General features: G+C 48.5%; 1 protein-coding gene across 3 annotated transcripts in view; it reads right to left on the reverse strand.

The window, feature by feature from the left end:
* The window catches only part of ATP8B1 (ATPase phospholipid transporting 8B1), a 147,719-nt gene that overhangs the window by 86,830 nt on the left and 36,316 nt on the right, over positions 1 to 24,573 (reverse strand). The window contains exon 1 of one of the 3 annotated variants that reach the window (XM_043443836.1): positions 21,676 to 21,809. The exons of the other annotated variants lie outside the window; for them this stretch is intronic. The gene's annotated coding sequence lies outside the window, so the exon portion shown is untranslated. Of the gene's footprint in view, positions 1 to 21,675; positions 21,810 to 24,573 lie in introns of those variants that run through there. 3 annotated transcript variants of the gene reach the window in all.

Below are 24,573 nucleotides of genomic sequence, written 5' to 3' on the forward strand. Positions count from 1 at the left end.
ATGGAGACAACAACATCAAAGTGAATTCCTATCTAACAGAGTTACTACTGTATTTATTGGGGTCCTTTGAAAAGGATGACAGTCATAAAATGGGATGGATGCATCTATCTCAAAACAACTTTATGTTTCCATTTCTCTTCATCATATAGGCAGGCCCATGTAAAATAAGAACTTTAAAAATATCAAATACACCTGGTAGATGCTGCTGAAAATGAATCTTAAAATACTTCTTGACACAATTCACAGGAAAATCTAAAAGAAAATTAAGTATTGGAGAAAACACAGAAGTCATCTTTTCTACTGTTTATCAAAGGGCTCTGATGCCAAGGCTGTTGTTCTTTCATCAATATGTCTGGTCCTCCCCATCCTCACGATCAAGGGCTCATGAGAATCATGGAACTTTGCCACCAATCAAACCCAGAAGCCACTTATGAACAAGAACCCCGCTGGAGATTCACATGCACATCTATGTTTGAGAAGCCACTGGTCTACATTGTAGAAGCAGCCACTTTCTAGAAGGTCCTTCTCAGCCATGGGTGGGTGCAATCAGGCACCAGATTATCTTTAAAATCCATTTAATTCCCAGCATCACCCCACCCCAATCAGAATTTTATTATTACAATTTCCCAAGTCATTCTTCTGAGGAACCCCAATCATTCTTCAAGAGGCCCTCCAACGTAACCTCTTCTTGGGAACCTTCCCGAACTTTCTAAACTGAGTTACTGTTTGATAACTCCCTCCTCTGTGCCCCCATAGCCTTGAGTTTCAGGCCCCCTCCCCTCACCCCTGCAGACTGGTCTCCATTCATTCCCCACTCATCCACTCAGGCAACACCTGCTCCCACTAACCTTCCACCGAGAGTCGTCAAACCACAAGCTTCGGCCGTTCTGCCGGCCGCTGAGCTGTAGCGAGCGGGACAGAAGATTCCAGGCTCACAGGGCAGCACCCCAATCACCCCACACACAAACAAAGGGTCTCACTCTCATGAATACAAGGAGAAAGAGCAGAGGGCAACCCTCAGGAGAGACCTATTTCACTCGGGTGGTCAGAGGACACTCTGAAGAAACGACACTCAGCCAAAAAGCAAGAGATCAGTGAGATGGAGCAGGACCCCACGGCCGTTGCCCACCCCCCACGTTTTCAGCTTGCCTTTTGTCCGTGGAAAAATGCTAGCCCAAGAACAAGCTTCATCAGAGAAGTGAAAAAATGCATAAACAAAGGAAAACAGTCAAAGCAGGCCAAATAATAATAATGTACCCATTAAACACAGTCAGGGACCTTTAGCTCTTCCTCAAGGGCTACAGATGATATTCCGAGCCGTATTCTGTGAGTTGTCTTGTAGATACTGAAATGCCAGGTGGAGAAGTTAACTATACTGTGACTAGACTGTAGCCATACATAAACCGCCATCATTCTGAGAACTGGCCTCAAAAACATGGAAACAAACAGATGCTGGAACTTAAGGTTAACTGTACCTAAAACAGTCAAGATGACGCTGGTCAGACCATCGATGACCAATTTCCAGATGACAGTCAGGACTGACTCTGCTGTTTCTGCATGTAGACCCCTCTCCCTGTCTATAAAAGCCCTTGCCCACTGATTTTCGGGCAGGGGGGAGAGGTGGGGTAGAGTAGGCCTTTGGATGGACATCCACCCTCCCTTGCTGGTTGTGTGTGTGTTAGTTGCTCAGTCGTGTCCAACTCTTTGCGACCCCAGGGACTGTAGCCCACCAGGCTCCTCTGTCCATGGAATTCTCCAGGCAAGAATACTAGAGTGGGTTGCCATTTCCCTCTCCAAGGGATCTTCCTGATTCAAGGATCGACTCTGGGTCTCCTGTATCGCAGGCAGATTCTTTTTTTTTTTTTTTTAATATTTTTATTTATTTATTTGGCCAGCTGTGGTATGTGGGATTTTGTTTCCAGACCAGGAATGGAACCCATGCCCCCTGCACTGAAAGCATGGAATCCTAACCACTGGACCACCAGGGAAATCCCCGCAGGCAGATTCTTTACCCTCTGGGCCACCAGGGAAGCCCCCACCCCACCCTAGTTGCCAGCATTCAAAATAAAGCAAACTTCCCTTTCCACCAACCTGGCCTCCTTAATGGCTCTGAGTGGCAGGCAGCCAGACCCCACTTTCAGTAACATGAGGACTCATCATTTGCGGGGAGCACTTTCCCGGTGAGAAAGCAACAAATGTGTAGGTGCGGAGACAGGAAGGGGTTCGTGGTGCTCCAGAAACTGAAAGAGGACAAGAATAGACCTGGGGCCGGGGGGAGGGCGGGGGCGGGTGGAAGCCGGGCCTGGTGAGCCCTCTTAAGAAGGGAAATGTTCTTGAAACTGCAATGCTGAGCTGCAGACAGGTTTTGCACCTGGGTGTGGAGATGCTTCGGGATAAATGGCTGCTCTCGGTCGGAAGGGGCAGAATGAAGACAGAGACACCAGTCAGGAGACACCTGAGGTGGTCCAGGAAAAGGAGGGTGGGGGCTGGAAGTGAGGGGATGGCAATGGAGAGAAGCAGGCAGATTCAAGACCTTCTGGCAGTAGAAGCAACAGATCTTGGAGATGGACTGAAGTGGAGGTCAAATGGTGGAGTGTGGGAGAGAAAGCGTCACAGATCAAGTCCAAGTCCAGGTAGAGAAGCGTCGTCTAAACTGATTGGGGTTCAGGGCTGGATGTGCTGTGGCGTCAGGGGAGGGCTCTGAAGATGCTCAAGTGGAGAGAGCAGGCTGGCAGAGCGAAAAAGGTGGCTGTAATGGAAGGTCAGCAGAAATTGGCACATTGAATTAATAGTATTTAGTTAGTTATTGGAGACGGGAACGGCAACCCATTCCAGTATTTTTGCCTGGTGAATTCCATGGACAGAGGAGCCTGATGGGCTACATGGGGTCACAAAGAGTCAGACATGACTGAGTGACTAACACTAACTAACAAAGCCACAGAAACAGAGGCGATTACCCCACAGAGGGGAAAACAAGGCTGGGACTGAGTCCGGAGGAACCCCAGGGTTTTATGACCTGTCCCTCGTTCAGAGCAGGACTTCTCAGCCTTAGTATTACTGACGTTTTGGGTGGGAGAGATCTTCATGGTGGGGGCTGTCAGAGGTTTAGCAACACCCCCGGCCTAATCACTAAACGTCAGCAGCAACCACTACGTTGTGACGAGCAAAACTGTCCCCCTGTGACCCAAGTCACCTGTGGTTGCTTAGGCCGGGGGATTTCTGCAGAATGTTTTCATAAACCTGGTGCTCGTTTCTATCTCAACAAGTTCACAGCCAACTCAGGATAAGGGCTCTACAAATGACATCAACTTTCTCATGTTCTGACTTTGTGGACAAGCACATAAAATTGAACACAACCGGACCAAGTATTAAACTTGACTTTGCTCCACCTAGTAGGAAACAAATGTAGTTATACTAACCCCAAGATACTTTCAAGATCCTGGAAACTCATTAGCATCTTTTGACAATAACATAAACCCAAACCAGAATAGTGAGTGAATATAGGCATTAGTTGTCTTCCCTTGGATGCAAATATCTTCTAGCTCAGAGTTACAGAATGACCTAGAAGTTTCCAAGTACCATTAGTAAAAAGATCTTTAACCCAAACCAAGATGTCACAAGAGTCCATTTTTCCCAAACAGGAGTTAACTAAAAATAATCCCTAGTATTATGTGGCATTTGCAAAGGATGGCAATAAGTAACAAAAGCTGGTACCAAAATCTTAAAACATCTATTTTTGTTTGTGACTGTTCTGCTAAGTAATAAGGTCTAAGAACTTGGATCGTCTCATCTGGCATCTTTCTAAGAGAATGAAAGCCACACAGTTCGTTCTCAGTCCCCACTGGGTTCTTTCCACCCCAGCTGTTGTCGTGGTTCAGTCACTAAGTCACGTCGGACTCTCTGTGACCCCACGGACTGCTGCACGCCAGGCTTCCCTGTCCTCCACTACCTCCTGGATCACTGCAAAAACAGCCAACTTAATACACTGAAGAAGTAACTGTAGACGGCATCAGAACCATCTGGAAGTTTTGTTCAGCCACAGAACGCTGGACCCAGTTCCTGAGTTTCTGACTCAGGAAATCTGGATGGGCCCTCACCTGTGTTGATGCCGCTGCCCCCAGGACCATACTCTGAAGACCAGTATCCAGGCAACCACTACACATCATGCCGTGTTGGCGTGTGAAATGAACAGTCGGCCTCTGAGATGGCGAGATCCAAGCTGGGGACCGGAATATACTGAGAGGGACTGGAGCGAAGGAGGGGCCGCTCACTTTGACCCGCGAGCGTGAAGAAGCAGAAAGTCATCCAGGAGGAGGTCACACCTGGTCTGCTGGGGGAGGCGGGGCAGGAAAGAACGTCGCAGGTGAAGGACACGGTATAGCGAAGACCCCGGCACAGAGGGCGTGCGCTCCATCCCTACAGAATTGTAGGTCAAATGGGAATGCCATTTGTTACCAGGTGGTTAGGAGAAGCAACTACACAATTAACATCAGGAATGAAAACGTTCCCTTTCTATGGGAAGTGTTTTAACGATCAAATATTTCACCATCGTCCTTTTTCCTTTTGCAATGAATACCTTCCTCCTTAAACAACGGGCTGTGCTTTAAAAGAGTCTATCACCATACCAGGATTATTAAATACGAATAGCCCTGCCGTTTTAACATCACTAAGGACATGTGCAAACACAGCATGTCTAAAGATGGCGCCTGCAACGGACCAGGAAACAAAAGACAGAAACATCTCAGGAGCACCTTTTAAGCAGCGCTTGGGCAGAGGTAGAGGGAAGGATCTAGTAAATTTAACATAGGAGTGTTAGAGCTGGGAATTCTGCGGGATACTTTTATTCTTCTTATTTATCTATTTATTTTTGGCTGTGCTGGTCCCTGCTGCTGCACACGGGCTCTCTCTAGTTGCGGTGAGCAAGGGCTACTCGCTGGCTGCAGCATGTGGCTGCTCACGGCAGGGGCTCCTCACGCGGCAGAGCGGGGCTCTGGGGCTCACGGGCTTCAGTAGCTGTGGCGCATGCGCTTAGCTGCCCCGAGGCGTGTGGGATCTTCTGGGACCAGGGATCGAACCCATGACCCCTGCACTAGCAGGCAGATTCTTAACCACTGGACCACCAGGGAAGACCCGGGTATCTTCTAATCTAAGCTCCTACATTTCAGAAATGAGTCTAAAGTTCAAGAAAACTAGGAACTCCCAAAAAATGTTAAACTTTTTTAAAAATCAAAATTTGCTTGAATGCAAAGGAAAGATACTATCATCTTTGTCTAGTAAGCGGGGTTAAAATAAAGCCAGATAGGGAACATTGACTTTGAAAATGGTGGGGCAGAAAAATGTTCTCCAACAACTCAGAGCTTGTCAGACAAATTCTAAAGTATACAAGAACTGCCCAACAGGATGTGAGAATATTTAAAAGGTCTGAAGTATTCAAGGATACAAGTTTGAAGACAATAAATTAAGATTAAATTCTAGGAGTGCTCTGGACTGGAAATCCTTGCACAATGCCTACGACAACGTGGCAAACTAAATTTTACTAGCAAATAAAATGTTCTTGCAATGGTCGCCAGCCTCATATTCCCTGAGTTCTGTGCCAAGTGCAATAAAAGCCATATTATGCTTGCTTATTTCCTTATGACACACGCAAAGGAGTCCATATATAAGAAGACATAACTTCATCGGATGAAAGGTGGGCATGAAGTCCCAGTTAGGACTGAGACTGGGCAGCAGGTTGTCTTCTTATTCCAGCTCGGTCTTTGCCATGAGCTGCTTCTCCCAAACTGGTATTTAGTGACTTGTTGATTTCACAACTTTACTGATATTCAACTTTTAAAAAAAGTAGTCTCTTCATTTAAAAATGGTCTACCTTCAGTGGTGAAGTATACAAATGTTGGTATTATTTAATCTTTCTGAAGATTTAAAATGTCTCAAAATAGCAGGAAAAACCATTTAAAATAAAAAGACCTCATTTGGAATTTTATAAATTTTCCAAAGGGACATGTAGTATTCACTGTGTACACACACACAAAAAAAAAGCTGATAAAAACGAATATGTAATGAACAAAATAGAACCCACCAGGCATCTCTGCCATCAGAAAAACATGTTTCTTAAAAAGAAATGAAAAGAAAAGCATGTTTCTTTTCTACTTTGTGTGAAGACCATACTGCCCTGTACTTTAGTTAGATGTGGTTTTGTCTGATTCCCCTATTAAATATTAAATATCTGAAGGGCAAGGACTATGGCTAACACAGTCATAGTTCCCTAAAGTCAGTATGGAAAGTGAAATTAATGACTGTCCAAGCTGGTCATCAAGGATAGGGTGTTCTATTCATTCACCACACATTTGTTGAGTTCCTTCCATGTGGAAGGAACTGTGGTTAGCACAGACTGCACACAGCAAATTCCAAGAAAAACAAAGGAAAAACTCCCTTCAAAATAGAATATGCTCCATCCAGATCGAGCTATTAGCGGTATCCACTGGGACTGCTATACTAAGTAGCAGGATTTCAAAAATCTGAATGCATATCGTTATTAAGACAGTGCTTCACCCCAGAAGAAACTGAGCTTGCTCTTTCAGAATATTGGACCCTAATTCTTCCCCAATACTACCCACAATATCATAATTCCTGGAAATCTGGCTGCCAAATGCCATGGCTGCCAATGAAGCATGTGTTTCATCATGTTCTTTACCTACCATGCTTGACATTGTTTCCACCAGGTAAATTTTCAAAACTGGAATCCTATGACAGATGAGATCACGCAGAGTCATGGAATCACATCAAGAAGATATCCTTGTCCGACTCTTTGTGACCCTATGGGCCACAGCCTGTCAGACTCCTCTGTCCATGGGATTCTGAAGGCAAGAATACTAGCGTGGTTGCCATGCCCTCCTCCAGGGGATCTTGCCCACCCAGGGATTGAACCCACAACTCTTAAGTCTCCTGCATTGGCAGGGGTTTCTTTACCACTAGTGCCACCTGGGAAGCCCATAAAACATCAGAGCCATGATTTGAATCACAAAGAAATGGGATCTTAAAAAACAATGGGCTGATCACTGAACTAAAAGTTGAGAAGAGTGTCTTAGCCCCGTTTTGGCCACCCACCTAAATGTTACTTTCCCTTGAGTTTCTTTTCTGTTCTATGGAAACAATACCTGTCCTAGTAACTCCAACTGAGAAGGTTTTAAAACTATGAAGTGATCTAAAACTACAAAACACTTGTTATTCCCAGTCGAGGTCAAAAAACTAACTGGTCAGGGACCCAGTCAGATCTGCCAGCTCCTGAACTCAGGGCCTGTTCCCCAATACCAGGCTGCTGCTAATTACAAATAAGGAATATTGACTAAAATTCAGGAAAGTAACACAACACAGACATTTCAAGAGACTAGGGGGAAAAAAATAAATTCTCTTCTCATGCCCAACACCAGATTTTTAAAAAATGCATGGAAGATCCAGGAGTTGTCAAAGGGAGCTTGAATATACACATAGTTCTTAAATTCCAAACATCTCTGTGTTCCTAAATTTTGATTCTGAGTAGTGTCGCCAAATAAAACACACAGGATGCACAGTCAAATTTGAATTTTAGATAAATCATTTTTTAGTCTAAGTATGTCTCAAATATTGCATGGGAGGGACATACTTATGTTAAAAAATGTATTTGTTGTCCAGTTAAGATTCAAAGTTAATTGTGTGCCCTGTGTTTTTATTTGCTTCTGTATTTCAGCATTGTTTGTACTGCTTTTCCAACCATTAACCGTGAGGTCCTGGAGGGAACCCTCACCTTGGGTGTCGTGAAATCCTCAATTGGCAATGACTAGTTCTGAGACTTCAAGCCACCTACAGTTCCTCCACTTGGAAAAAAAAAGAGGCCAGTAAATACAGACAGGGCTTCCCAGGTGGCTCAGTGGTAGAAAACCTGTCTGCCAATGCAGGAGATGCAGGTTCAAACCCTGGGCTGGGATCTGCCCTTGGAGAAGGAAGTGGCAACTCACTTAAATATTCTTGCACTGGGAAATCCCATGGACAGAGGAACCCGGTGGGCTACAGTCCATGGGGTCACAAGAGTAGGACACGACTTGGCAACTAAACAACTACAAATAGAGACAGCACAGAACTGAGTGGGTAAACGCTGCTTGTGCGAGCACAGACCTCTGTCAGCAAAGGCAACACCATTCCGTCATACACCCTACATGCTGGGCTGTGCTTAGTCGCTCAGTCATGTCCGACTCTCGTGATCCCATGGACTGTAGCCCACCAGGCTCCTCTGTCCATGGGGATTCTCTAGGCAAGAATACTGGAGTGGGTTGCTGTTCCCTCCTCCAGGGGATCTTCCCCACCCAGGGATCGAACCCAGGTCTCCCGCATTGCAGGCAGATTCTTTACCAGCTGAGCCACCCGGGAAGCCCAAGAATACTGGAGTGGGCAGCCTATCCCTTCTCCAGCGGATCTTCCTGACCCAGAAATCAAACCAGGGTCTCCTGCAGGTGGATTCTTTACCAGCTAAGCTACCAAGGAAGCCCCACACACCCCATACACATATTTCAAAGCACAATTTGGTTTTTAGACAAGGCCACACAAGCCAATTTAAATACCCTACTGTTGAAATTAACACAACATTGTACATCAACTAAACTGCAATAAATATCTGTAATTAAAAAAATAAATACTGCACAGTCCATGAGAAATTCCCAAACTTTAGCGAGTTCCCATTAAATATACCAACTGCCCCTCTCCCATGTCTAATACAAACATTTGACCTGTGTATGGTGGTCCTGCCAACTAGATAATACTGTACCAGCGTTCCACTGTCATTCTCGTCCATAAAGCAACACTAGAGCATTTCCACAAGTGCTTTCTTTGCTCAAATTTAAATGCTTTATTGCTTAAAAAAATAGTTGAATGTACTATTTCACACACACACAAAAAAAGTCAAAATTAAAAGGATGACCCTAGGTTAGAAAGCATTGGTTTCATAAGGATTCCAGCATCCCTGCCCGTCCATGCTCATGCTCAATCATGTCTGACTCTTTGCGACCCTTAGGATTGTAGCCCGCCAGGCTCCTGTCTGGGGGATTTTTCCAGGCAAGAATATTGGAGTGGAATGCCATTTCCTCCTCCAGGGGATCTTCCCAGCCCAGGAATCAAACCTGCATCTCCTGTACAGCAGGTGGATTCTTTACCACTGAACCATCAGCGAAGTGCTCAGCTTTATAAGGTTTCCAATGTCCCTGTGGAATTCACTAAACCAAACTCCACGCTGCCGGTTCCCAAGGTTGCATTCTCCAGGCAAAATTCCTGAATTTATCAGAGCTTGACCTCTGGCCACTCCTAGATGAAAGTGAACACGACCCAAGCTAAATTCCTAATCTTCCAGCCTGCTCCTCTGTCTCTGACATCCTCATATTCCATCCCTTATGTCAGAAACCTGAGAATCAACTGCTCCTTCCTTTCCACAAGATCCTGGAATCTGATCTGTCACTCAGGCGGAGACTCCACAACCAAACCGCAGCTTCACACCTCCACTGTCATCCTGGCCCCAGCCCCCCACCTCTCATCTCTCTCTCTCTCAGACCCTGGCAGTTGCCTCCTAACTGGTCTTCTTGCTTCTGCTCTTGGCTCCCTATGCCCACCCGTTCTCCACATCATAGTCTGAGTTTTCAACTGGAACTCAAAATCAAATCATGTCACTCCACTGCTTACAAATACATCGATGTCTTCCAACCGGCTTGGTCCCTGCCCACCTCACCCCGTGCTTCTCGGTCCCAAGCATCCCACCCCTCCAGCGAGCCTGGCCTTCTCGCAGGTCCCAGGACACAGCAGGAAGCTCTCACCACCGGGTCTTTGCACATGCTCTTGCCATGAGCTGGACCAGGAAAAGCCTTACCTGATGCCTTCTCATCCTTCAGGTCTCAACTTAAGAATAATCTCCTTCAAGACATCTTCCTGGACTAAATCTTTTGTTGTGGTAAAATATATACAACATAAAAGTTACCATTTTAGCCATTTGTAAAAGTATACTTCAGTGGTGTTTAGCACATTCAAAATGTTGTTCAACCATCACCACCACCCACCTTGGGAACTTTCTCATCCTCCCAAACTGAAACTCTGTCCTCTCAAACAGTAATTCCCATTCCCCCTCCCTCCACCTCCGGTAACCATGGTTCTCCTTTCTGCCTCTATGAATTTGACTATTCTGTGTACCTCATAGAAGTGGAATCACACTGTAGTTGTCCTTTTGTGTCTGGCTTATTTCATTCAGCATAATTCTTCAAGGTTCATTCATGTCATGGTATGTGTCAGAACTTCCTTCTCTTTTAAGACTGAACAGTATTCCATCACATGGATGTACCACTGTGTATTTATCCATCCATCCTTCCATGACCATTTGGGTTCCTCTGGGGCCATCCTAAAGTCAGCCCTCATTATTCTTAGTCATGTCTTTTCGTATAGGTGCTTATCACAGATTCCAATACCAGTGCATCTCATCTCTTTGGTTCAATATTGACTCCTATGACCCCTCCTCCAGTGGCCCTGTAAGCACTGAAGGGGAAGGTCCCTGTTTTGTTCATCCTGGCATTATCCCCCAGCACCTGCCATGTGGCCTGGAGTGGAGTAGGCGTTTAATAAGTAAATGTTGACTTTTTTAAATAAAAGAAAATGATAAGGCCACTCAAAAGCCACCAGTTTTTAGACACAGTCACAAATTCCATGTACTTTGTAGTTAGCTATGAAAGAACAAATTAATGCACACATACACATATACATACACATACACCTTCACAGAGAAATATTTAGCTCTCTGGGCACAATTCCTTTTCTAACAATGTTAATCGATCTATTTGTGACTAACACACATTTCCATTCCCTGTGACCCTTTTAAGAATGCGTCACATGCAAAAGTAACTTGTGTACTCAGCAATTAAGGACTTAAACATGGCTAAATGCTACAACGTGGATGATTACGCTAAACAAAACACCATAAAAATATTATGTTAAGTGAAATAAGTCAGCTCACAAAAGAACATGTGTTGTATGCTTCCATTTAGAGAAAAGGTCCAGATTGGCAAATACATAGATTCAGAAAGCAGAGGTTGCCAGGAGCTAAGGGGAGCAGGAATACAAGTGACAGCTAAAGGGGACCAGACTCCTTTTTTGAGGTTATAAAAAGCTTCCAGAATAGACTGTGATGGGACTTCCCTGGTGGTCTAGTGGCTAACACTCTGTGCTCCCAACGCAGGGGGCCCAGGTTTGATCCCTGGTCAAGGAACCAGAGCCCAAACACCACGATTAAGAGTCAGCAAGCTGCGATGAAGATCAAAGACCCTGAGTGCCACACCTAGGACCAGTGGGGCCAAAAAAGTATTCAGATATTAAAAAAAGAAAATAAAAGACTGTGGTGATGGTGGTACAACTCTGTAAATAGACTAAGAACCACAGAATTGCATACTGTAAAAGGATGAACTGTACAGTACAGGAATTATATCTCAATAAAACTGGAAAAAAAACCACCCACATGTGTGGAGATGGGGGTGGCCGGCCTGTGTTTGTGGGCAAGAAGACGCTTGCCTTCCCCACTAGACGATGCGTGGTAAGGCTGGGAGCAGTGGGAGCAGGGAGCAGGGAGCAGGGCCTTACCAGCAACTTCACCTGCTTTCTCTTGCAGGAGAGGTCTCCGTGCCCTGCGCGCCCTGTGGAATACAGACCATCTTCCTTCCCAGATGGAGCTAGCGGTAAAAACTCTGCTCAGTCCCTGGGTCAGGAAGATCCCCGGAGGAGGGCATGGCAACCGACTCCAGTATTCTTGCCCGGAAAATCCCATGGACCGAGGAGCCTGGTGGGCTACAGTCCACGGGGTCGCAGAGCCAGACATGACTGAGCACCTAACACAGTCACTTTCCTTCCAATACAAGCAGAGGCCTCTGCTGCCTGGAAATCGTCTTTTCCAGCACCTCCCCCCTCCCCAGCAAAGAAGAAAGACATGCTCTGATGATAAAGTTCTCTGCTGAAGTTCTGTGCACGAAAATCTTATACAAATGTGTCTTCTGAAGAGCCTCTTTATAATCTATCACGAGTGATCTGAACACAGCCCGTTGAATTTACCCCATTTTGAAAATTCAGATTTCCGTTTGCGACCCAGACTTTGCCAAGAAAGCTACCTCTGGCTCCTCTTTCTCTTACATCCCAAGTTCAATCCATCCAGAAATCCTGTTGGCTCTACCTTTAAAAAACATCCACAGCCTTCTCTCTCTCTCAGACGACTCCAACATAGTTCACCTGGTTCTGCTTCCTACACCCTCCTGATCTAAGAGCCCTCCCCTGGCGTGGGCTCCACACAGCAACCAGAGCGACTGAACCACGAGTCAGAGGACAGATCATGACCCTCACTGGGCAACGTCCTCCACCGGCTCCCTCCACCGCCCCATCCAGCTTGCACAACATCAGGGCCAAAATCCTCACACTCGTAGGAAGCCCGGTGCGGGGGGGCTCCACGCCCCCTTGCTCTGTCCTCCCGGGCCCTGCCCCTCCACACCCCCAGGTCTGAGGATCAGCCAATGACCTGCTCGCCTTCATCACCCCAGCCAGGCACCGGGTCAGCTGTGCCCAGGACACTGTCCCCACCCCTGCTCTGCCAAGATCTTCCTAACTCACTCCTCCCCGCTGAGTCTTCACCCAGATGCCACCCTCTCCACTGTCCAACTGCATCCTGCTCCCTTGCCCAGCCCGCCCAGATTCTTTTGCCCTGCTCAGCTCCTCTTTCCCTGCAGCACCCATCTTCACACACACCATGTAATTTACCTGTGCGCTGGGCTTAGTCGCTCAGTCGTGTCTGACTCTTTGTGACCCCTTGGAACATAGCCCGCCAGGCTCTTCTGTCCATGGGATCCTCCAGATAGGAGTACTGGAATGGGTGGCCATTTCCTCCTCCAGGGGATCTTCCCAACCCAGGGATGGAACGCAGGTCTCCTGCACTGCAGGCGGATTCTTTCCTGTCTGACCAGCAGGGAAGCCTGTAACTTATCTATTCACCATCTTTATTATCCACTGTCCTCATCTTGCTAGAATGGGAGCTCCTTAAGGGCAGGCTCTTCATGTCCTTGATTAATTGACCGACACGAAGGATGTGGTTTGTAAGTAGCTGTTGGCCAGCTGTCTCAGACTTTGTAAGGCTAAGGAGGAGTGTCCACGCTGCAGAATGACCGAGGAGACAGGAAATTCCCTAAGAGAAGCCACAAGTTGTCTTCTCTGGCCGTTCAAGAAGCTTGTTCAGTCATGTCCGCCTCTGGCAAGCCCATGGACTGTAGCCTGCCAGGCTCCTCTGTCCATGGGATTTCTCAGGCAAGAACACTGGAGTGGGTTGTCATTTCCTTTCCCAAGGGATCTTTCCAGGGCAGGGATCCGAACCCTTGTCTCCTGCATTGGCAGGCGGGTTCTTTACCACTGAGCCACCTGCTAGAACTCAGGAAATGAGACCAGTAGCAACTAAGAGTACAGGGCCTGAGCAAACTTTCTTCAGCTTTTTTTTTTTTTCAAGTGTTGCTCTGAATGATCTCAAGGATCCAAGTCACACTGGATGCTACTTATGTGACCTTTGAGAATTTTCACCATATTTCTCTATGCAAGGGGGGAAGGCTAAGACTGATTTTAAAATAATATTCTAAATCTCAACCAAGTTGAGCTAAATAAAGTAGCAAAACTCCGAGAGATTAAAATCCTTTCTGTGGTTGGGACTGGCACAGGATAGGAAAATGGAATGATATCCAAGGATAGTGATATTGGGGTCAGTGTGAAATGTGTGTATGTTTTACTTAAAAAAAAAAAAAGTATTGCTTTTAAAATATGCAAATCCTTATCTCGGCTAATTTTCAAGACACTCTATGAGCAAAAGGTCCCGTAAGAGTCTATTGTTCCGATTAAGATGCTTACAGCCTACTACTACTACTATGACTGCTAAGTCACTACAGTCGTGTCCAACTCTGTGCGACCCCATAGACGGCAGCCCACCAGGCTCCCCCGTCCCTGGGATTCTCCAGGCAAGAACACTGGAGTGGGTTGCCATTTCCTTCTCCAATGCTTGGAAGTGAAAAGTGAAAGTGAAGTCGGTCAGCCGCGTCCGACTCTTAGCGACCCCATGGACCGCAGCCTACCAGGCTCCTCTGTCCATGGGATTTTCCAGGCGAGAATACTGGAGTGGGGTGCCAAGCCTGACAGACATCTAATCATGATCAAAAGGGTTCTGGTTTTGATCCTGCTCCATGAATAAGCACATTAGTACACGGACGCAACATCTGACAATTCTGCCACCCTGTGAGTGATCTCTTGCCTTGAAACCTATTTTGAAAACCATGGGTTCTACCCTAAGATAGAAAACAATCTGCTTTTTAAGTATCCCATTTTCAAACATTACATGTAAGTTTTTCTCTCATTCTAATTCTCCCTCCGTCCACCCCCCCCCCAAAAAAAATTTTTTTTTCTTTAATTCAAGTCAATTCTGGAGGAAAGTTAAAGATTTTTTACCTCAGCAGGAAATAGCCTCCCTGGAGGGCAGTGTGGCCTGCAGAAATCTTCAGATGGTGGAGCCAGGCCTCCTGAGCTTTTATGCCCACCCTGGTACAGAGCCCGGTGTCACCTACACCGCAGGGCACTGGGTGATGAGATTCTAAAGGACCGCCAGCTCTGTGAGAGCAGCTGCAGGTGAAAAGGAGAAATGTGGCTGCCCCCCACGTGTCTTCCACGTAACCAGCCTCCTCGCAGTTTCCCACATCCTTATCTCCAAGATGCTTTGGAGCAAAATGTGATACTAAATTCTCCATGTCCCAGGTCATCTGAGCCAGGTTCTATGTTCCATGAACGACATATCTCACAAAACTGAATCACATCTCAACAGCTCCCAGGAAGAAACAGATTTCCACATGCCCATGTTCACAACAGCCAAAGGGGGACACAACCCAAATGCCCCTCATCAGACAACTGGATAAACAAAATGTGGTATACACACACCGGGGAATATTATTCAGCCTTGAAAAGGAAGTGAAAGGAAATTCTGACTCATGCTGTGACGTGGACGAACCGTGAGGACATTGTGCTGAGTGGAATCAGCGTCATGAAAGGACTCGGGCTGTGTGACGCAGCTGAGGGACCTCAGGACAGCCACCTTCATGGAGACTATGCAGGACAGAGGTTATTAGGGGACACAGTGAGGGCAAAGCGGGGAGTGACTGTTTAATGGGTACAGTTTCCAAATGGGATGGTGAGAAACTTCTGGATACGGACAGTGGTGAGAGCCGCAAGATATTGTGACTATGCTTAATGCTACTGAATTCACACTTTAAAATGGCTAAAATGACAAATTTTATAAATATTTTACCGTGATTAAATCAAAACTCCCATGAAATAAACTACTGCACTGGGATGACATCATGAGGAACCTCCTCTCCTCCCAGTGTTGTTCTGGTACCAAAAACAGAGGGTAGATTGTCACTTGATTCTCACCATCTCAGCAGCTGATGAGCCCACACACACTTATATTTCACTGTTTTATCAAGAGTTCTGAGGCTTATAGAGCACCTGCCAGTACCTGGCTTAGGGGCCCACACGTGTGATTTCTACCATGGTGGCTGGGCTGATCTGTTCCAGGGTGAAATATACACACCCAACCCACCTCCCCACATGAGTGTGTTTCAACCACCCACGTTCAATGGTTATCTGTTTTCTCAGAGAGAATATTAAATGTTTCTTCCGGATCCACAGATCCTATACCAATCTCAGAGAGTGATCTCAGTTTCCTGCATCACAAGAAGACAGGGTAAAGGTCTGTACATGAATCACAGCACCCCATGGGTTTCCCTGGTGGCTCAGATGGCAAAGAGTCCGCCTGCTATGCAGGAGACCGGGGTTCGATCCCTGGGTCAGGAAGGTCCCCTGGGGGAGGGCATGGCAACCCGCTCCAGTATTCTGGCCTGGAGAATCCCATGGACAGAGGAGCCTGGTGGCCTATAGTCCATGGGGTCGCAAAGAGTCGGACACGACCGAGCGACTAACAGTTTCATATCACACCATAAAATAAGTCATGCACCCAAGCCACGGGACCCTCCCCAAACAGCAGGAATGGGCAATTGGGGACTATGAGCCAATCATGCTCAGTGCCCGAGCTGTTCCGATGAGGATATTCCAACTGGGCCCCATCTGAGTAAAGGTTAGAAAACTGGTTTCCAGGGCTTCCTTGCTGTAAATCAAACAAACTTCAACTCTGGTGAACAAAAGCCACTCAGCAGAGAGACAAAGCCATAAATGACAGCCCTGTAAATAAAGACCATAGCTTCGAGACAAAGGTCAGGCCATGCATGTACTTGATGAGAAGCACCAGACTTCTCAGTCACACTAGGGAAGGTGGTCCTCACTACCGAGGGGTGATCCTGGAACAAGGGTGACCTCTGATACGCAGGGCCGCCAACCCCAGGAGTCTGCTCCCCAGACTGACAGCCAGCTTCCTACCGCGGATCCGCCACAGCCTCCAGGCCCAGCTCTCCCTTATAAAGTGTAAATTCACTGGGCTTGACGACTGATAATGAACACAGAGCTTCAGAGCTGGGAGAGGCCCAGGCCACCCTCCATGGTCTAAGGCAACCACCTCTGCGTGTACAGAGGGGCAAAGTCCAGAGCAGGAAGAGAGAAAACATCCGATCTACTGTCTTACCAAAGAGAAAAAGACAAAAACACAACTCAGGCCCTCTGGGAACCTCGCAGGCTTCCACATCGCCGGGCCAGTGCCAGGAGCGTAGGCTCCAGCCATTTTTTAAATGAATGGATGGAATGGACGGTGGGTGGTGGATAGATAGGTAAATGGGATTGCGCCAGTCGTCTCTGTCACTAGTGACGCTCACCAGGTGCCCCAACTCAGAAACCAACAGAAAGCACTGATCCTTTAAAAAGAACCCAAGTTTGGAACAGAGAAGAGTTTTTGGTTTTTGTTTTTTGTTTAAGAGAGAATACAGGGCTTTCTCGGTAATCCAGCACTTAGAAGCCCACCTTCCAATGCAGGGGTGCAGGTTCGATCCCCAGACAGGGAACTAAAGTCCCACATGTCATGGGGTTCGGCCAAAAATTTAAAATAAAGAACAAGAGTACAGAGGTGAGGGAGATGAAAGACAGTCAGGAAGTGAGGGTGAAGGAGACCAGCTGTGTCCCAAGGGCCACCCTCCGCTCTGCAGGAGAGCGCACCCAGGTGGGGGCGGCCACCCCTCCCGGCTGTGACAGGGTATGCATACCCCTAGGTCACCGTGCTCCCTGGTCCTTAGACACCTGGACTCCAGAACCCAAGCCCTAGATCTGGAAGTTCAGAACCTCACCCCTGCTCTAGAGGACTTTTTCTTGCCACTGCCTGGCGCAAATACACACCTATGTTTGCTAAGTGAACACTAACATACAGAGTAATGCCCATTTCCCGAACCATCTAGGAGAAGGCAAAGGTGGCCTGAGCCATGAGTATTTACTGACAGGTATCAACAACACACCAGGCTTCCCTGGTGGCTCAGAGGGTAAAGAATCCACCTGCAATGCGGGAGACCTGGGTTGGGAAGATCCCCTGGAGGAGGGCATGGCAACCCACTCCAGTATTCTTGGCTGGAGAATCCCACGGACAGAGGAGCCTGGCGGGGCTACAGGCCACGGGGTCGCAAAGAGTCGGACACGACTGAGTGACTAAGCAGCCATCAACAGCACAACGGTAGTAACTCTGACCACGTTTAACTGAGGCCGGTGCTAAGTAAGCCCTTTTAAATTCTCTCAATTGGAACTTATCACGCGACACTCTGAGGTAGTACAGTTCCCCTTCCATCTTACAGATGAGTACACTGAGGCTAGAGCAATCGAGTTAACGACTCGCCGCGGTTATACAACTAGGGAGCCATGAGGCCAGGATTCCAAGCCAGATCACAGCCTCCCAGCACACTTGCACCAGTCTCTAACTGCTGCCTCTGGCCTCAACGTCCATGGGACCACTTAACAAACATAGTTCCCACTGTGCGTGGCTTTGGTGACAATTTAAACTGCAATTATCCATGGGGTTGCAAAAGAGTCGGATAAGACTAAACAAATTCTTAGCAATTAGTAAAAGTATTAATGTGTTTCTTAATGATCAGAAGAGAAAAATTCCTTTGTTTTCTAATAAAAATGAAATACCAGACTGTTTTATATATATACTATTAATTATGTGTGTATATGTGTGCTTTCTAGACTCTTCTTCCATAACGCCAGCTCTTCAGCAACACGGGACTTCCGAAGATCTCATACTGGATATGACTTTTAGCCGGGCACAAGGATGGGGATTTGGGAGGACCTATCTTCCTTTCACGTTATAAAAACTCTCCTGGGAGCAAGTCAGCTTTCACTGTTGCTGTTCAGTCGCTCAGTGGTGTCCGGCTCTTTGTGGCCCCGTGGACTGCAGCCCACCAGGCTCCTCTGTCTGTGGGCTTCTCCAGGCAGGAACTGTTGGTCAGTCGCTCAGCGGCGTGCGACCCCACGGGCTGCAGCACGCCAGGCTGGAGTGGGAAATCTTCTCCAGGGGATCTTCCCGACCCAGGGATCGAACCTTGCAACGGCAGGTAGACGCTCTACTGCTGAGCTACCAGGGGCTGAAAACTCTTCTGGTAGCAAATTAATTTTTACTTATCTTAGTAGGTAATAAAACAAGACCTACAGGCATGAATACAATTAATCTCATTGAACAATGCCAACAAACAGGCCTGAAAACTCACAAGACACCTAAAGACACCACCTATACACACAAAAAAACTTCCCAGGAGACTTACCTAGAGGGAGGTAAAGAAGCAAACTCTAAAATTAACTGCCTGAGAAACTTTAAAGGCACCTCTTGAGAGACACAAAACATGAACAGACCCCATAAAACTTGTTCTGGTATCTAAAAAGCAAGTTCCTCTGCATTCATAAGCGAACAGGCATTTTCTTTTTTTTTTTTTACACAATGATTGAAACTAAAGAGCAAAGATAACTAAAAGATTAAAATCTCAGTTGTAAGAATCACCTGGAATCCATGAATCTACTGAACACCAACACTGGATTCAAGCTTTAGTAAGGCAATAAAATACAAAAAACACACGAAATACCTGGGCATCATACTATTTTTTTTTAATCCATTTAATAAAGAAAACAAAGAAAACAACAAACACCTACTATGTATAAGCAAGGTTTACTTGTTTTCTTAATCCTCCGCAACCCAAGGAGGTTGAAAAATATTTTTTTCAGAAGATTTAGGAATTCATTTAGTTACACAGTTTCAAAAATAAAGATAAGAATAAATTGTAAACATTAAATACAATTTAAAGTAAAAGAACTGAAATCTGTGGGAATCTAAATCCATACATTTTCCACAATTCCTTGCTTCAGGAAAAAGACAGTGGAAGAGGAAGGAGGTAAGAAGGGAAAAAAGGAAGGAAGCAATGAAGGACAAGCCAACAGATGGGGAAAAAACATTCCACAGCTGGATATGGTCAGAGCTGTTAGTGCCAAGACTGGAGAGAAACCCAGGCAAAAGAGAACCAGTTCTGATCTTGCTTTATACCTGCAGGCTACTTACACATGCAACTTTTTACCAAACTGTTTTAAAGCCTCAATTATTACAAAAATAAAAAGAACCCCTCCGAGCTCTATCGCTAACGGGTATCACTACCAAGAGCATTGTTGTTTAGTGGCTCATGTCCTGTCTGACTCTTTGTAACCCCATGGACTGCAGCCCACCAGGCTCCTCTATCCATGGGATTTCCCAGGCAAGAATACTGGAATGGGCTGCTATTTCCTTTTCCAGGGGATCTTCCCACCCCCCAGGAAATCAAATCTCCCTCATTGCAGGTGGATTCTTCACCACTGAGCCACACTGATATGCATTTTCCTTAAAATGAAAAAACAGAAGGAAAACTTCAAAGTGGCCAAGGCTGCTTTCAAACATGGTGTTCCTGTTCACTAGTATTAAGCTGTCTGAGTCTTGTTTGGCCCCCTATAACAGACCAAAGAATCCCTAAAAATTATCCAAGCACAGTCACTAGAAAATGGCAAGTGAACAAAGGTTAAGATTTCTTACCTAAAATTAGAACAAGGAGGCCTCCACTCCCTAATATTAAGAGGATTTAGAGGAGTAACTGCAGGCAGGCAGACGACTCCCCCAGAAAGTAATCAGCATCAGCTAATAACCATTCATCAACTTTTGCACAGTACATGCATTTATAACACGTTTTAATAAAGCCTTCAACAATAGGCCCGGAATTAATGAATGGCATTCTAAGGTCTAACACAAAAGTACTCCCCAGACATGAAAATTAGAACTTCTACTTCATACTTTGTGCTGTTTTCTCTTTTTATCTGCCTCGGGTTTACCATCACTGGAGGCTTGATCACGCATCCTTTTAAGTTCGTTTCTAAAAGTGGATAACCGTCCTCTGTAACCTAATGTGCCGGGCGGTCTTCCAGTGCGTCGCCTGTTGTCTCATTTCATTCTCGAGGAATGGGAGCAAGAGATTTGGAGACCAAGCGACCAGGAAGATGGGAAAAATCTTTTCTTAGGCACAGAGGGCGGGCAGTTTCCGGGAGGGGAAACTGGCGGCGTCCGGAGCTACCCAAGAAGGACTCGGAAAGCGCCGGGGGCCGCGGGGGCAGGCCGAGGGAGCCGGGTGGGGTCGAGCCGGGCTCGCTAAGCGGAAATGGAGCTCAGGTTCCCCTTGCCCGCGCCTGTCAACCCGCCTCCTGCGTTCGGCATCCCCCGGGCACCTCGTCCTCCCCCCAGCTGTCACCGATCAGCGTCCCAAGCCTCCCCACCCCACTCCGGCGGGGCCCAGGTGCGCACACTCCCTCGGAGAAGCTGAGGGGACGACGACAACTCTTCCCCAACGTGGGGAGGGGTGGGCAAGGGGGCGGGTAAAACTCTCGCCCTTCTCTGCAACACCCCTCCCCCGCAAGTGCCACTCCGCAGCCAGACAGCGAGGTGACAGCGCCGGGCACCAGGCTGGAGAGGGAAGGAGCTGGGCTGTTGGCGGTGCCATGGGAGCTGGCGGACAAGCCCCTACAGTCCCCGGCGGAAAACAGGATCCGTCCTCCCCATCACCTCCCAAACCGCATTAAGGCTCTCGGAAGCCGTCTGGAGGGCGCCGGTCCCGCAGCAGGCGCGGCGGCGGCGAGCTCACTCCCCATCCCTCCTCGAAGGCGCGGCCGGTATGATCAACCCTGGAGGTCTTTTCCGGATGCGTGGGCATCGGCTCCCAACGGGACCCCCAGCAGAACCCTGTCAACGGGGGCTACCCGAGGGGCGACAGACGTCGGGGGAAGCCAGCGGCGCCCCTCAAGGAGTCACAAGCCCGGCCAGGTTGGACCTTCGGCGCTTAAGCCGGGACCTGAGCGCAGCAAACGAGCGCAGACCCCGGACGCCTGGCGCACGGATGAAGAGCCCAGGGCCGCCGCTGTGCCGCCTGCCCCGCCAGCTGCGTCTTCCCATCCCCGAGGCCGCGAAGGCTCCCGGCACCTCGGCCCAGAGCCCACCCGTGTGGGCTCCGGAGCCCGCGGGCGCCGACAGCTGCTGCCCCCGCGTCCCGATTCCCCGGGGTTCGTCGCCCCCCGGGACTGCAGGGGACCTGCGGGGCACATCGGGGGTCCGGCCGCCACGCCCCTCCTCACCTGGCGCTCGCTGGGCCCCGGCTGGGGCATCCGCCGGGTGCGCGCCTCGCCGCGCGCTGGGTGCGCACCTGCCCGCCGCCGCCCGCCGGCCGCAGCGCTGGCCGCCGCGCTAGCGCTTCATGGCGCACGGGGCTGGCCGGGGCCCCGGGAAGCGTGTCCAGTTGGCGGCGGCTCCTCCGGCTCTCGCAGCTCTCCAGTGGCTCCCCGCCTTCCCCCGCCCCGCGTCCGCGCCCCCCTCCTCTGCGGCCGCCCTTTTCCCTCCGCTCTGCTGGACCGGCCAAACTGGTTTCTCCGCTCCGGGGTGGTGCCTCTGGTCTCCTTTTAGCAGCCGCAGCTGGGGTCGGGGCGGGCCCGGCCGTCGGCCCTCCCTCGGTCCCTCCCGGGGGCGGAGAGGAGCCGGACGGCGAGCCCCGAGACGGGCCGATGCGGCGCGGGTCCAGCCCCCGGCCCTGCGCGCTCCGGCGGCAGGTGGGCACCCTGGCCGCGGCCCGAGCGCGTCCCCCGCCTCACCCGGGCCGCTCTCGCCTCCCAGGACGCCCCCGCCTCCCTGGGGACGCGCTTGCCACCCCGCCCAGCCTGCCCCGCGTCACTTTCCCGCTGCCCTCGGCCAGCCCGGCCGCCGCCTGGGGTCGGTGACCGCGCCAGCCCGGAAAGCTGGCGAGGCCGCAGCTCGACCCGGACCTGAGCTCCCTTGGTAAGGGGAGCTGTACCCTCTCGATGCCAAGTCACGTTCCAGGACCGGTGACCGAATGCGCGTCGCGCCTCGCCGCGCAGAGGGTGGGGAAAGACACGGCGCCAAAAGACTTGACTGGTTTGGAGTCAAAACAGCCGGAGTGCAGCGTGCAAATGGTTTGATGTCAACTGGAACTTTAGGACTCACGTGCGTGATTGCTGCCTGGTGTCTGGGCGCTTGAATCACCCCTCCCTTACATCAGAAACTCAGTCCCGCAGAATGTTACTGCTCATCTGCTACCGCAAGTCTCTGGGATAAACAGGGAGGAAATTCAAAGCTGAATCAGAGAGTTTGCTGAAAGTGTAGTAGAGAAGATAGGACTCAGACCCCAGTAACTAGTTATCTGCAGATCAGAGAGGCCAAGAGTTCAGACTCCCAACTGGGAGCTTAAGACGTCACTGAAGTGGCAGGCTTGAGTGGGGACTCAAAGATCCCCACATTCAGGAGTCAGGGCTGCCTGGGGAGGGTGTTCCAAAAGTGGGCCACCAACTTGATCTTCAGCAGATGGAAGACTCTACTGATCTTGTTAAACACTAGCCTGGCTTTGGTTTCTTTTTCATTAACTACATTTGACCTTTGACTCAGTGGTGCTGGTCAGTCATCTAATCTCTCGGGCTCTGAGTTTTCTCATCCCGTGAATGAGTCTGCACCACATGATCTCAAATGGTTTCTTTCAGTGCTTATTTTCTGACCCTAGCAATAGAGTAAAGGTCCAGAAGCCAGAAGATACAGCGACTGTTCAGTGACAACGAGGTAGACCAGACTGGCAGTGCAGTGGTAAAAACAACACTAGGGACGGGGCTGGAGCCTGGAAGTGGGCCAAGATTGAATGTAGGCAAAAGAATTGGGTACATCATACAAAATGCCCAGCTGGATGAGTCACAAGCTGGAATCAAGATTGCCAGGAAAAATATCAACAACCTCAATTATGCAGATAATACCACTCTAATGGCAGAAAGCAAAGAGGAACTAAAGAGCTTCTTGATGAAGGTAAAAGAAGACAGTGAAAAAGCTGGCTTAAAACTCAACTTTCAGAAAACTAAGATCATGGCATCCAGTCCCATCACTTCATGGCAAATAGGTGGGAGACAATGGAAACAGTGACAAACTTTATTTTCTTGGGCTCCAAAATCACTGCGGATGGTGACTGCAGCCATGAAATTAAAAGACACCTGCTCCTTGGAAGACAAGCTATGACAATCCTAGACAGCATGTTAAAAAGCAGAAACATCACTTTGCCGACAAATGTCCATATAGTCAAAGCTACGGTTTTTCCAGTAGTCCTGTATGGATGTGAGAGTTGAACCATAAAAAAGGCTGAGCACCGAAGAATCGATGCCTTTGAACTGTGGTGCTGGAGAAGACTCTTGAGAGGCCCTTGGCCAGCAAGGAGATCAAACCAGTCAATCCTAAAGGAAATCAACCCTGAATATTCATTGGAAGGACTGATGCTGAAGCTCCAATACTTTGGCAACCTGATGTGAAGAGCAGAGTCATTGAAAAAGACCCTGATGCTGGCAAAGGTTGAAGGCAAAAGGAGAAGGAAGCGGCAGAGGATGAGATGGTTGGATGGCATCATCGACTCAATGGACATGAGTTTGAGCAAACTCTGGGAGATGGTGAAGGACAGGGAAGCCTGGTGTCCATGGAGTCACAAAGAGTTCGACACAACTTAGGGGCTGAACAGCAAAAAAGAGTTGGGGGCTTGCTTTTGGCAGCACCTGCAAGTGATTCAAAGTTTATGGCCACTGCAGTGACACAATCAGGTTGCGTTTTATGGGAAGTAATGGGGATAGTTTGGAAAAATAAGACTGAGGATTAGGGTACAACTTGGTACCTCATGTCCTAGAGTGGGCCTGAAGGAGCTGCCAGTGGGGGTGAAAAGGAGGAGGAGCTTCCAGGGACAGGAGGGAGGACAAACGGCCAGGGTGTGTGTGCCTAGAACCTGCGACCAACTGGCAGATCCAAGCACGGAAGATGAGCCAAGTTCTCCAGACTGGGCGATGGTGTTAGTAAGAACAAGAGAGCTGGAGGAGAGAGAGTCTGCTGAGAAAGGCAAACGCCAGTAAACCGAGGAATCAAGAGATGACTCCAGACTAACAGAAAGATCCCTTCCTCCTTGCAGACATCCCAGCAAGAGCTCAATCTGTCCAGGCAAGCATTGC

This window comes from Cervus canadensis, chromosome 23 (assembly GCF_019320065.1).
Source record: "Cervus canadensis isolate Bull #8, Minnesota chromosome 23, ASM1932006v1, whole genome shotgun sequence".
Classification (NCBI taxonomy): domain Eukaryota; kingdom Metazoa; phylum Chordata; class Mammalia; order Artiodactyla; family Cervidae; genus Cervus; species Cervus canadensis.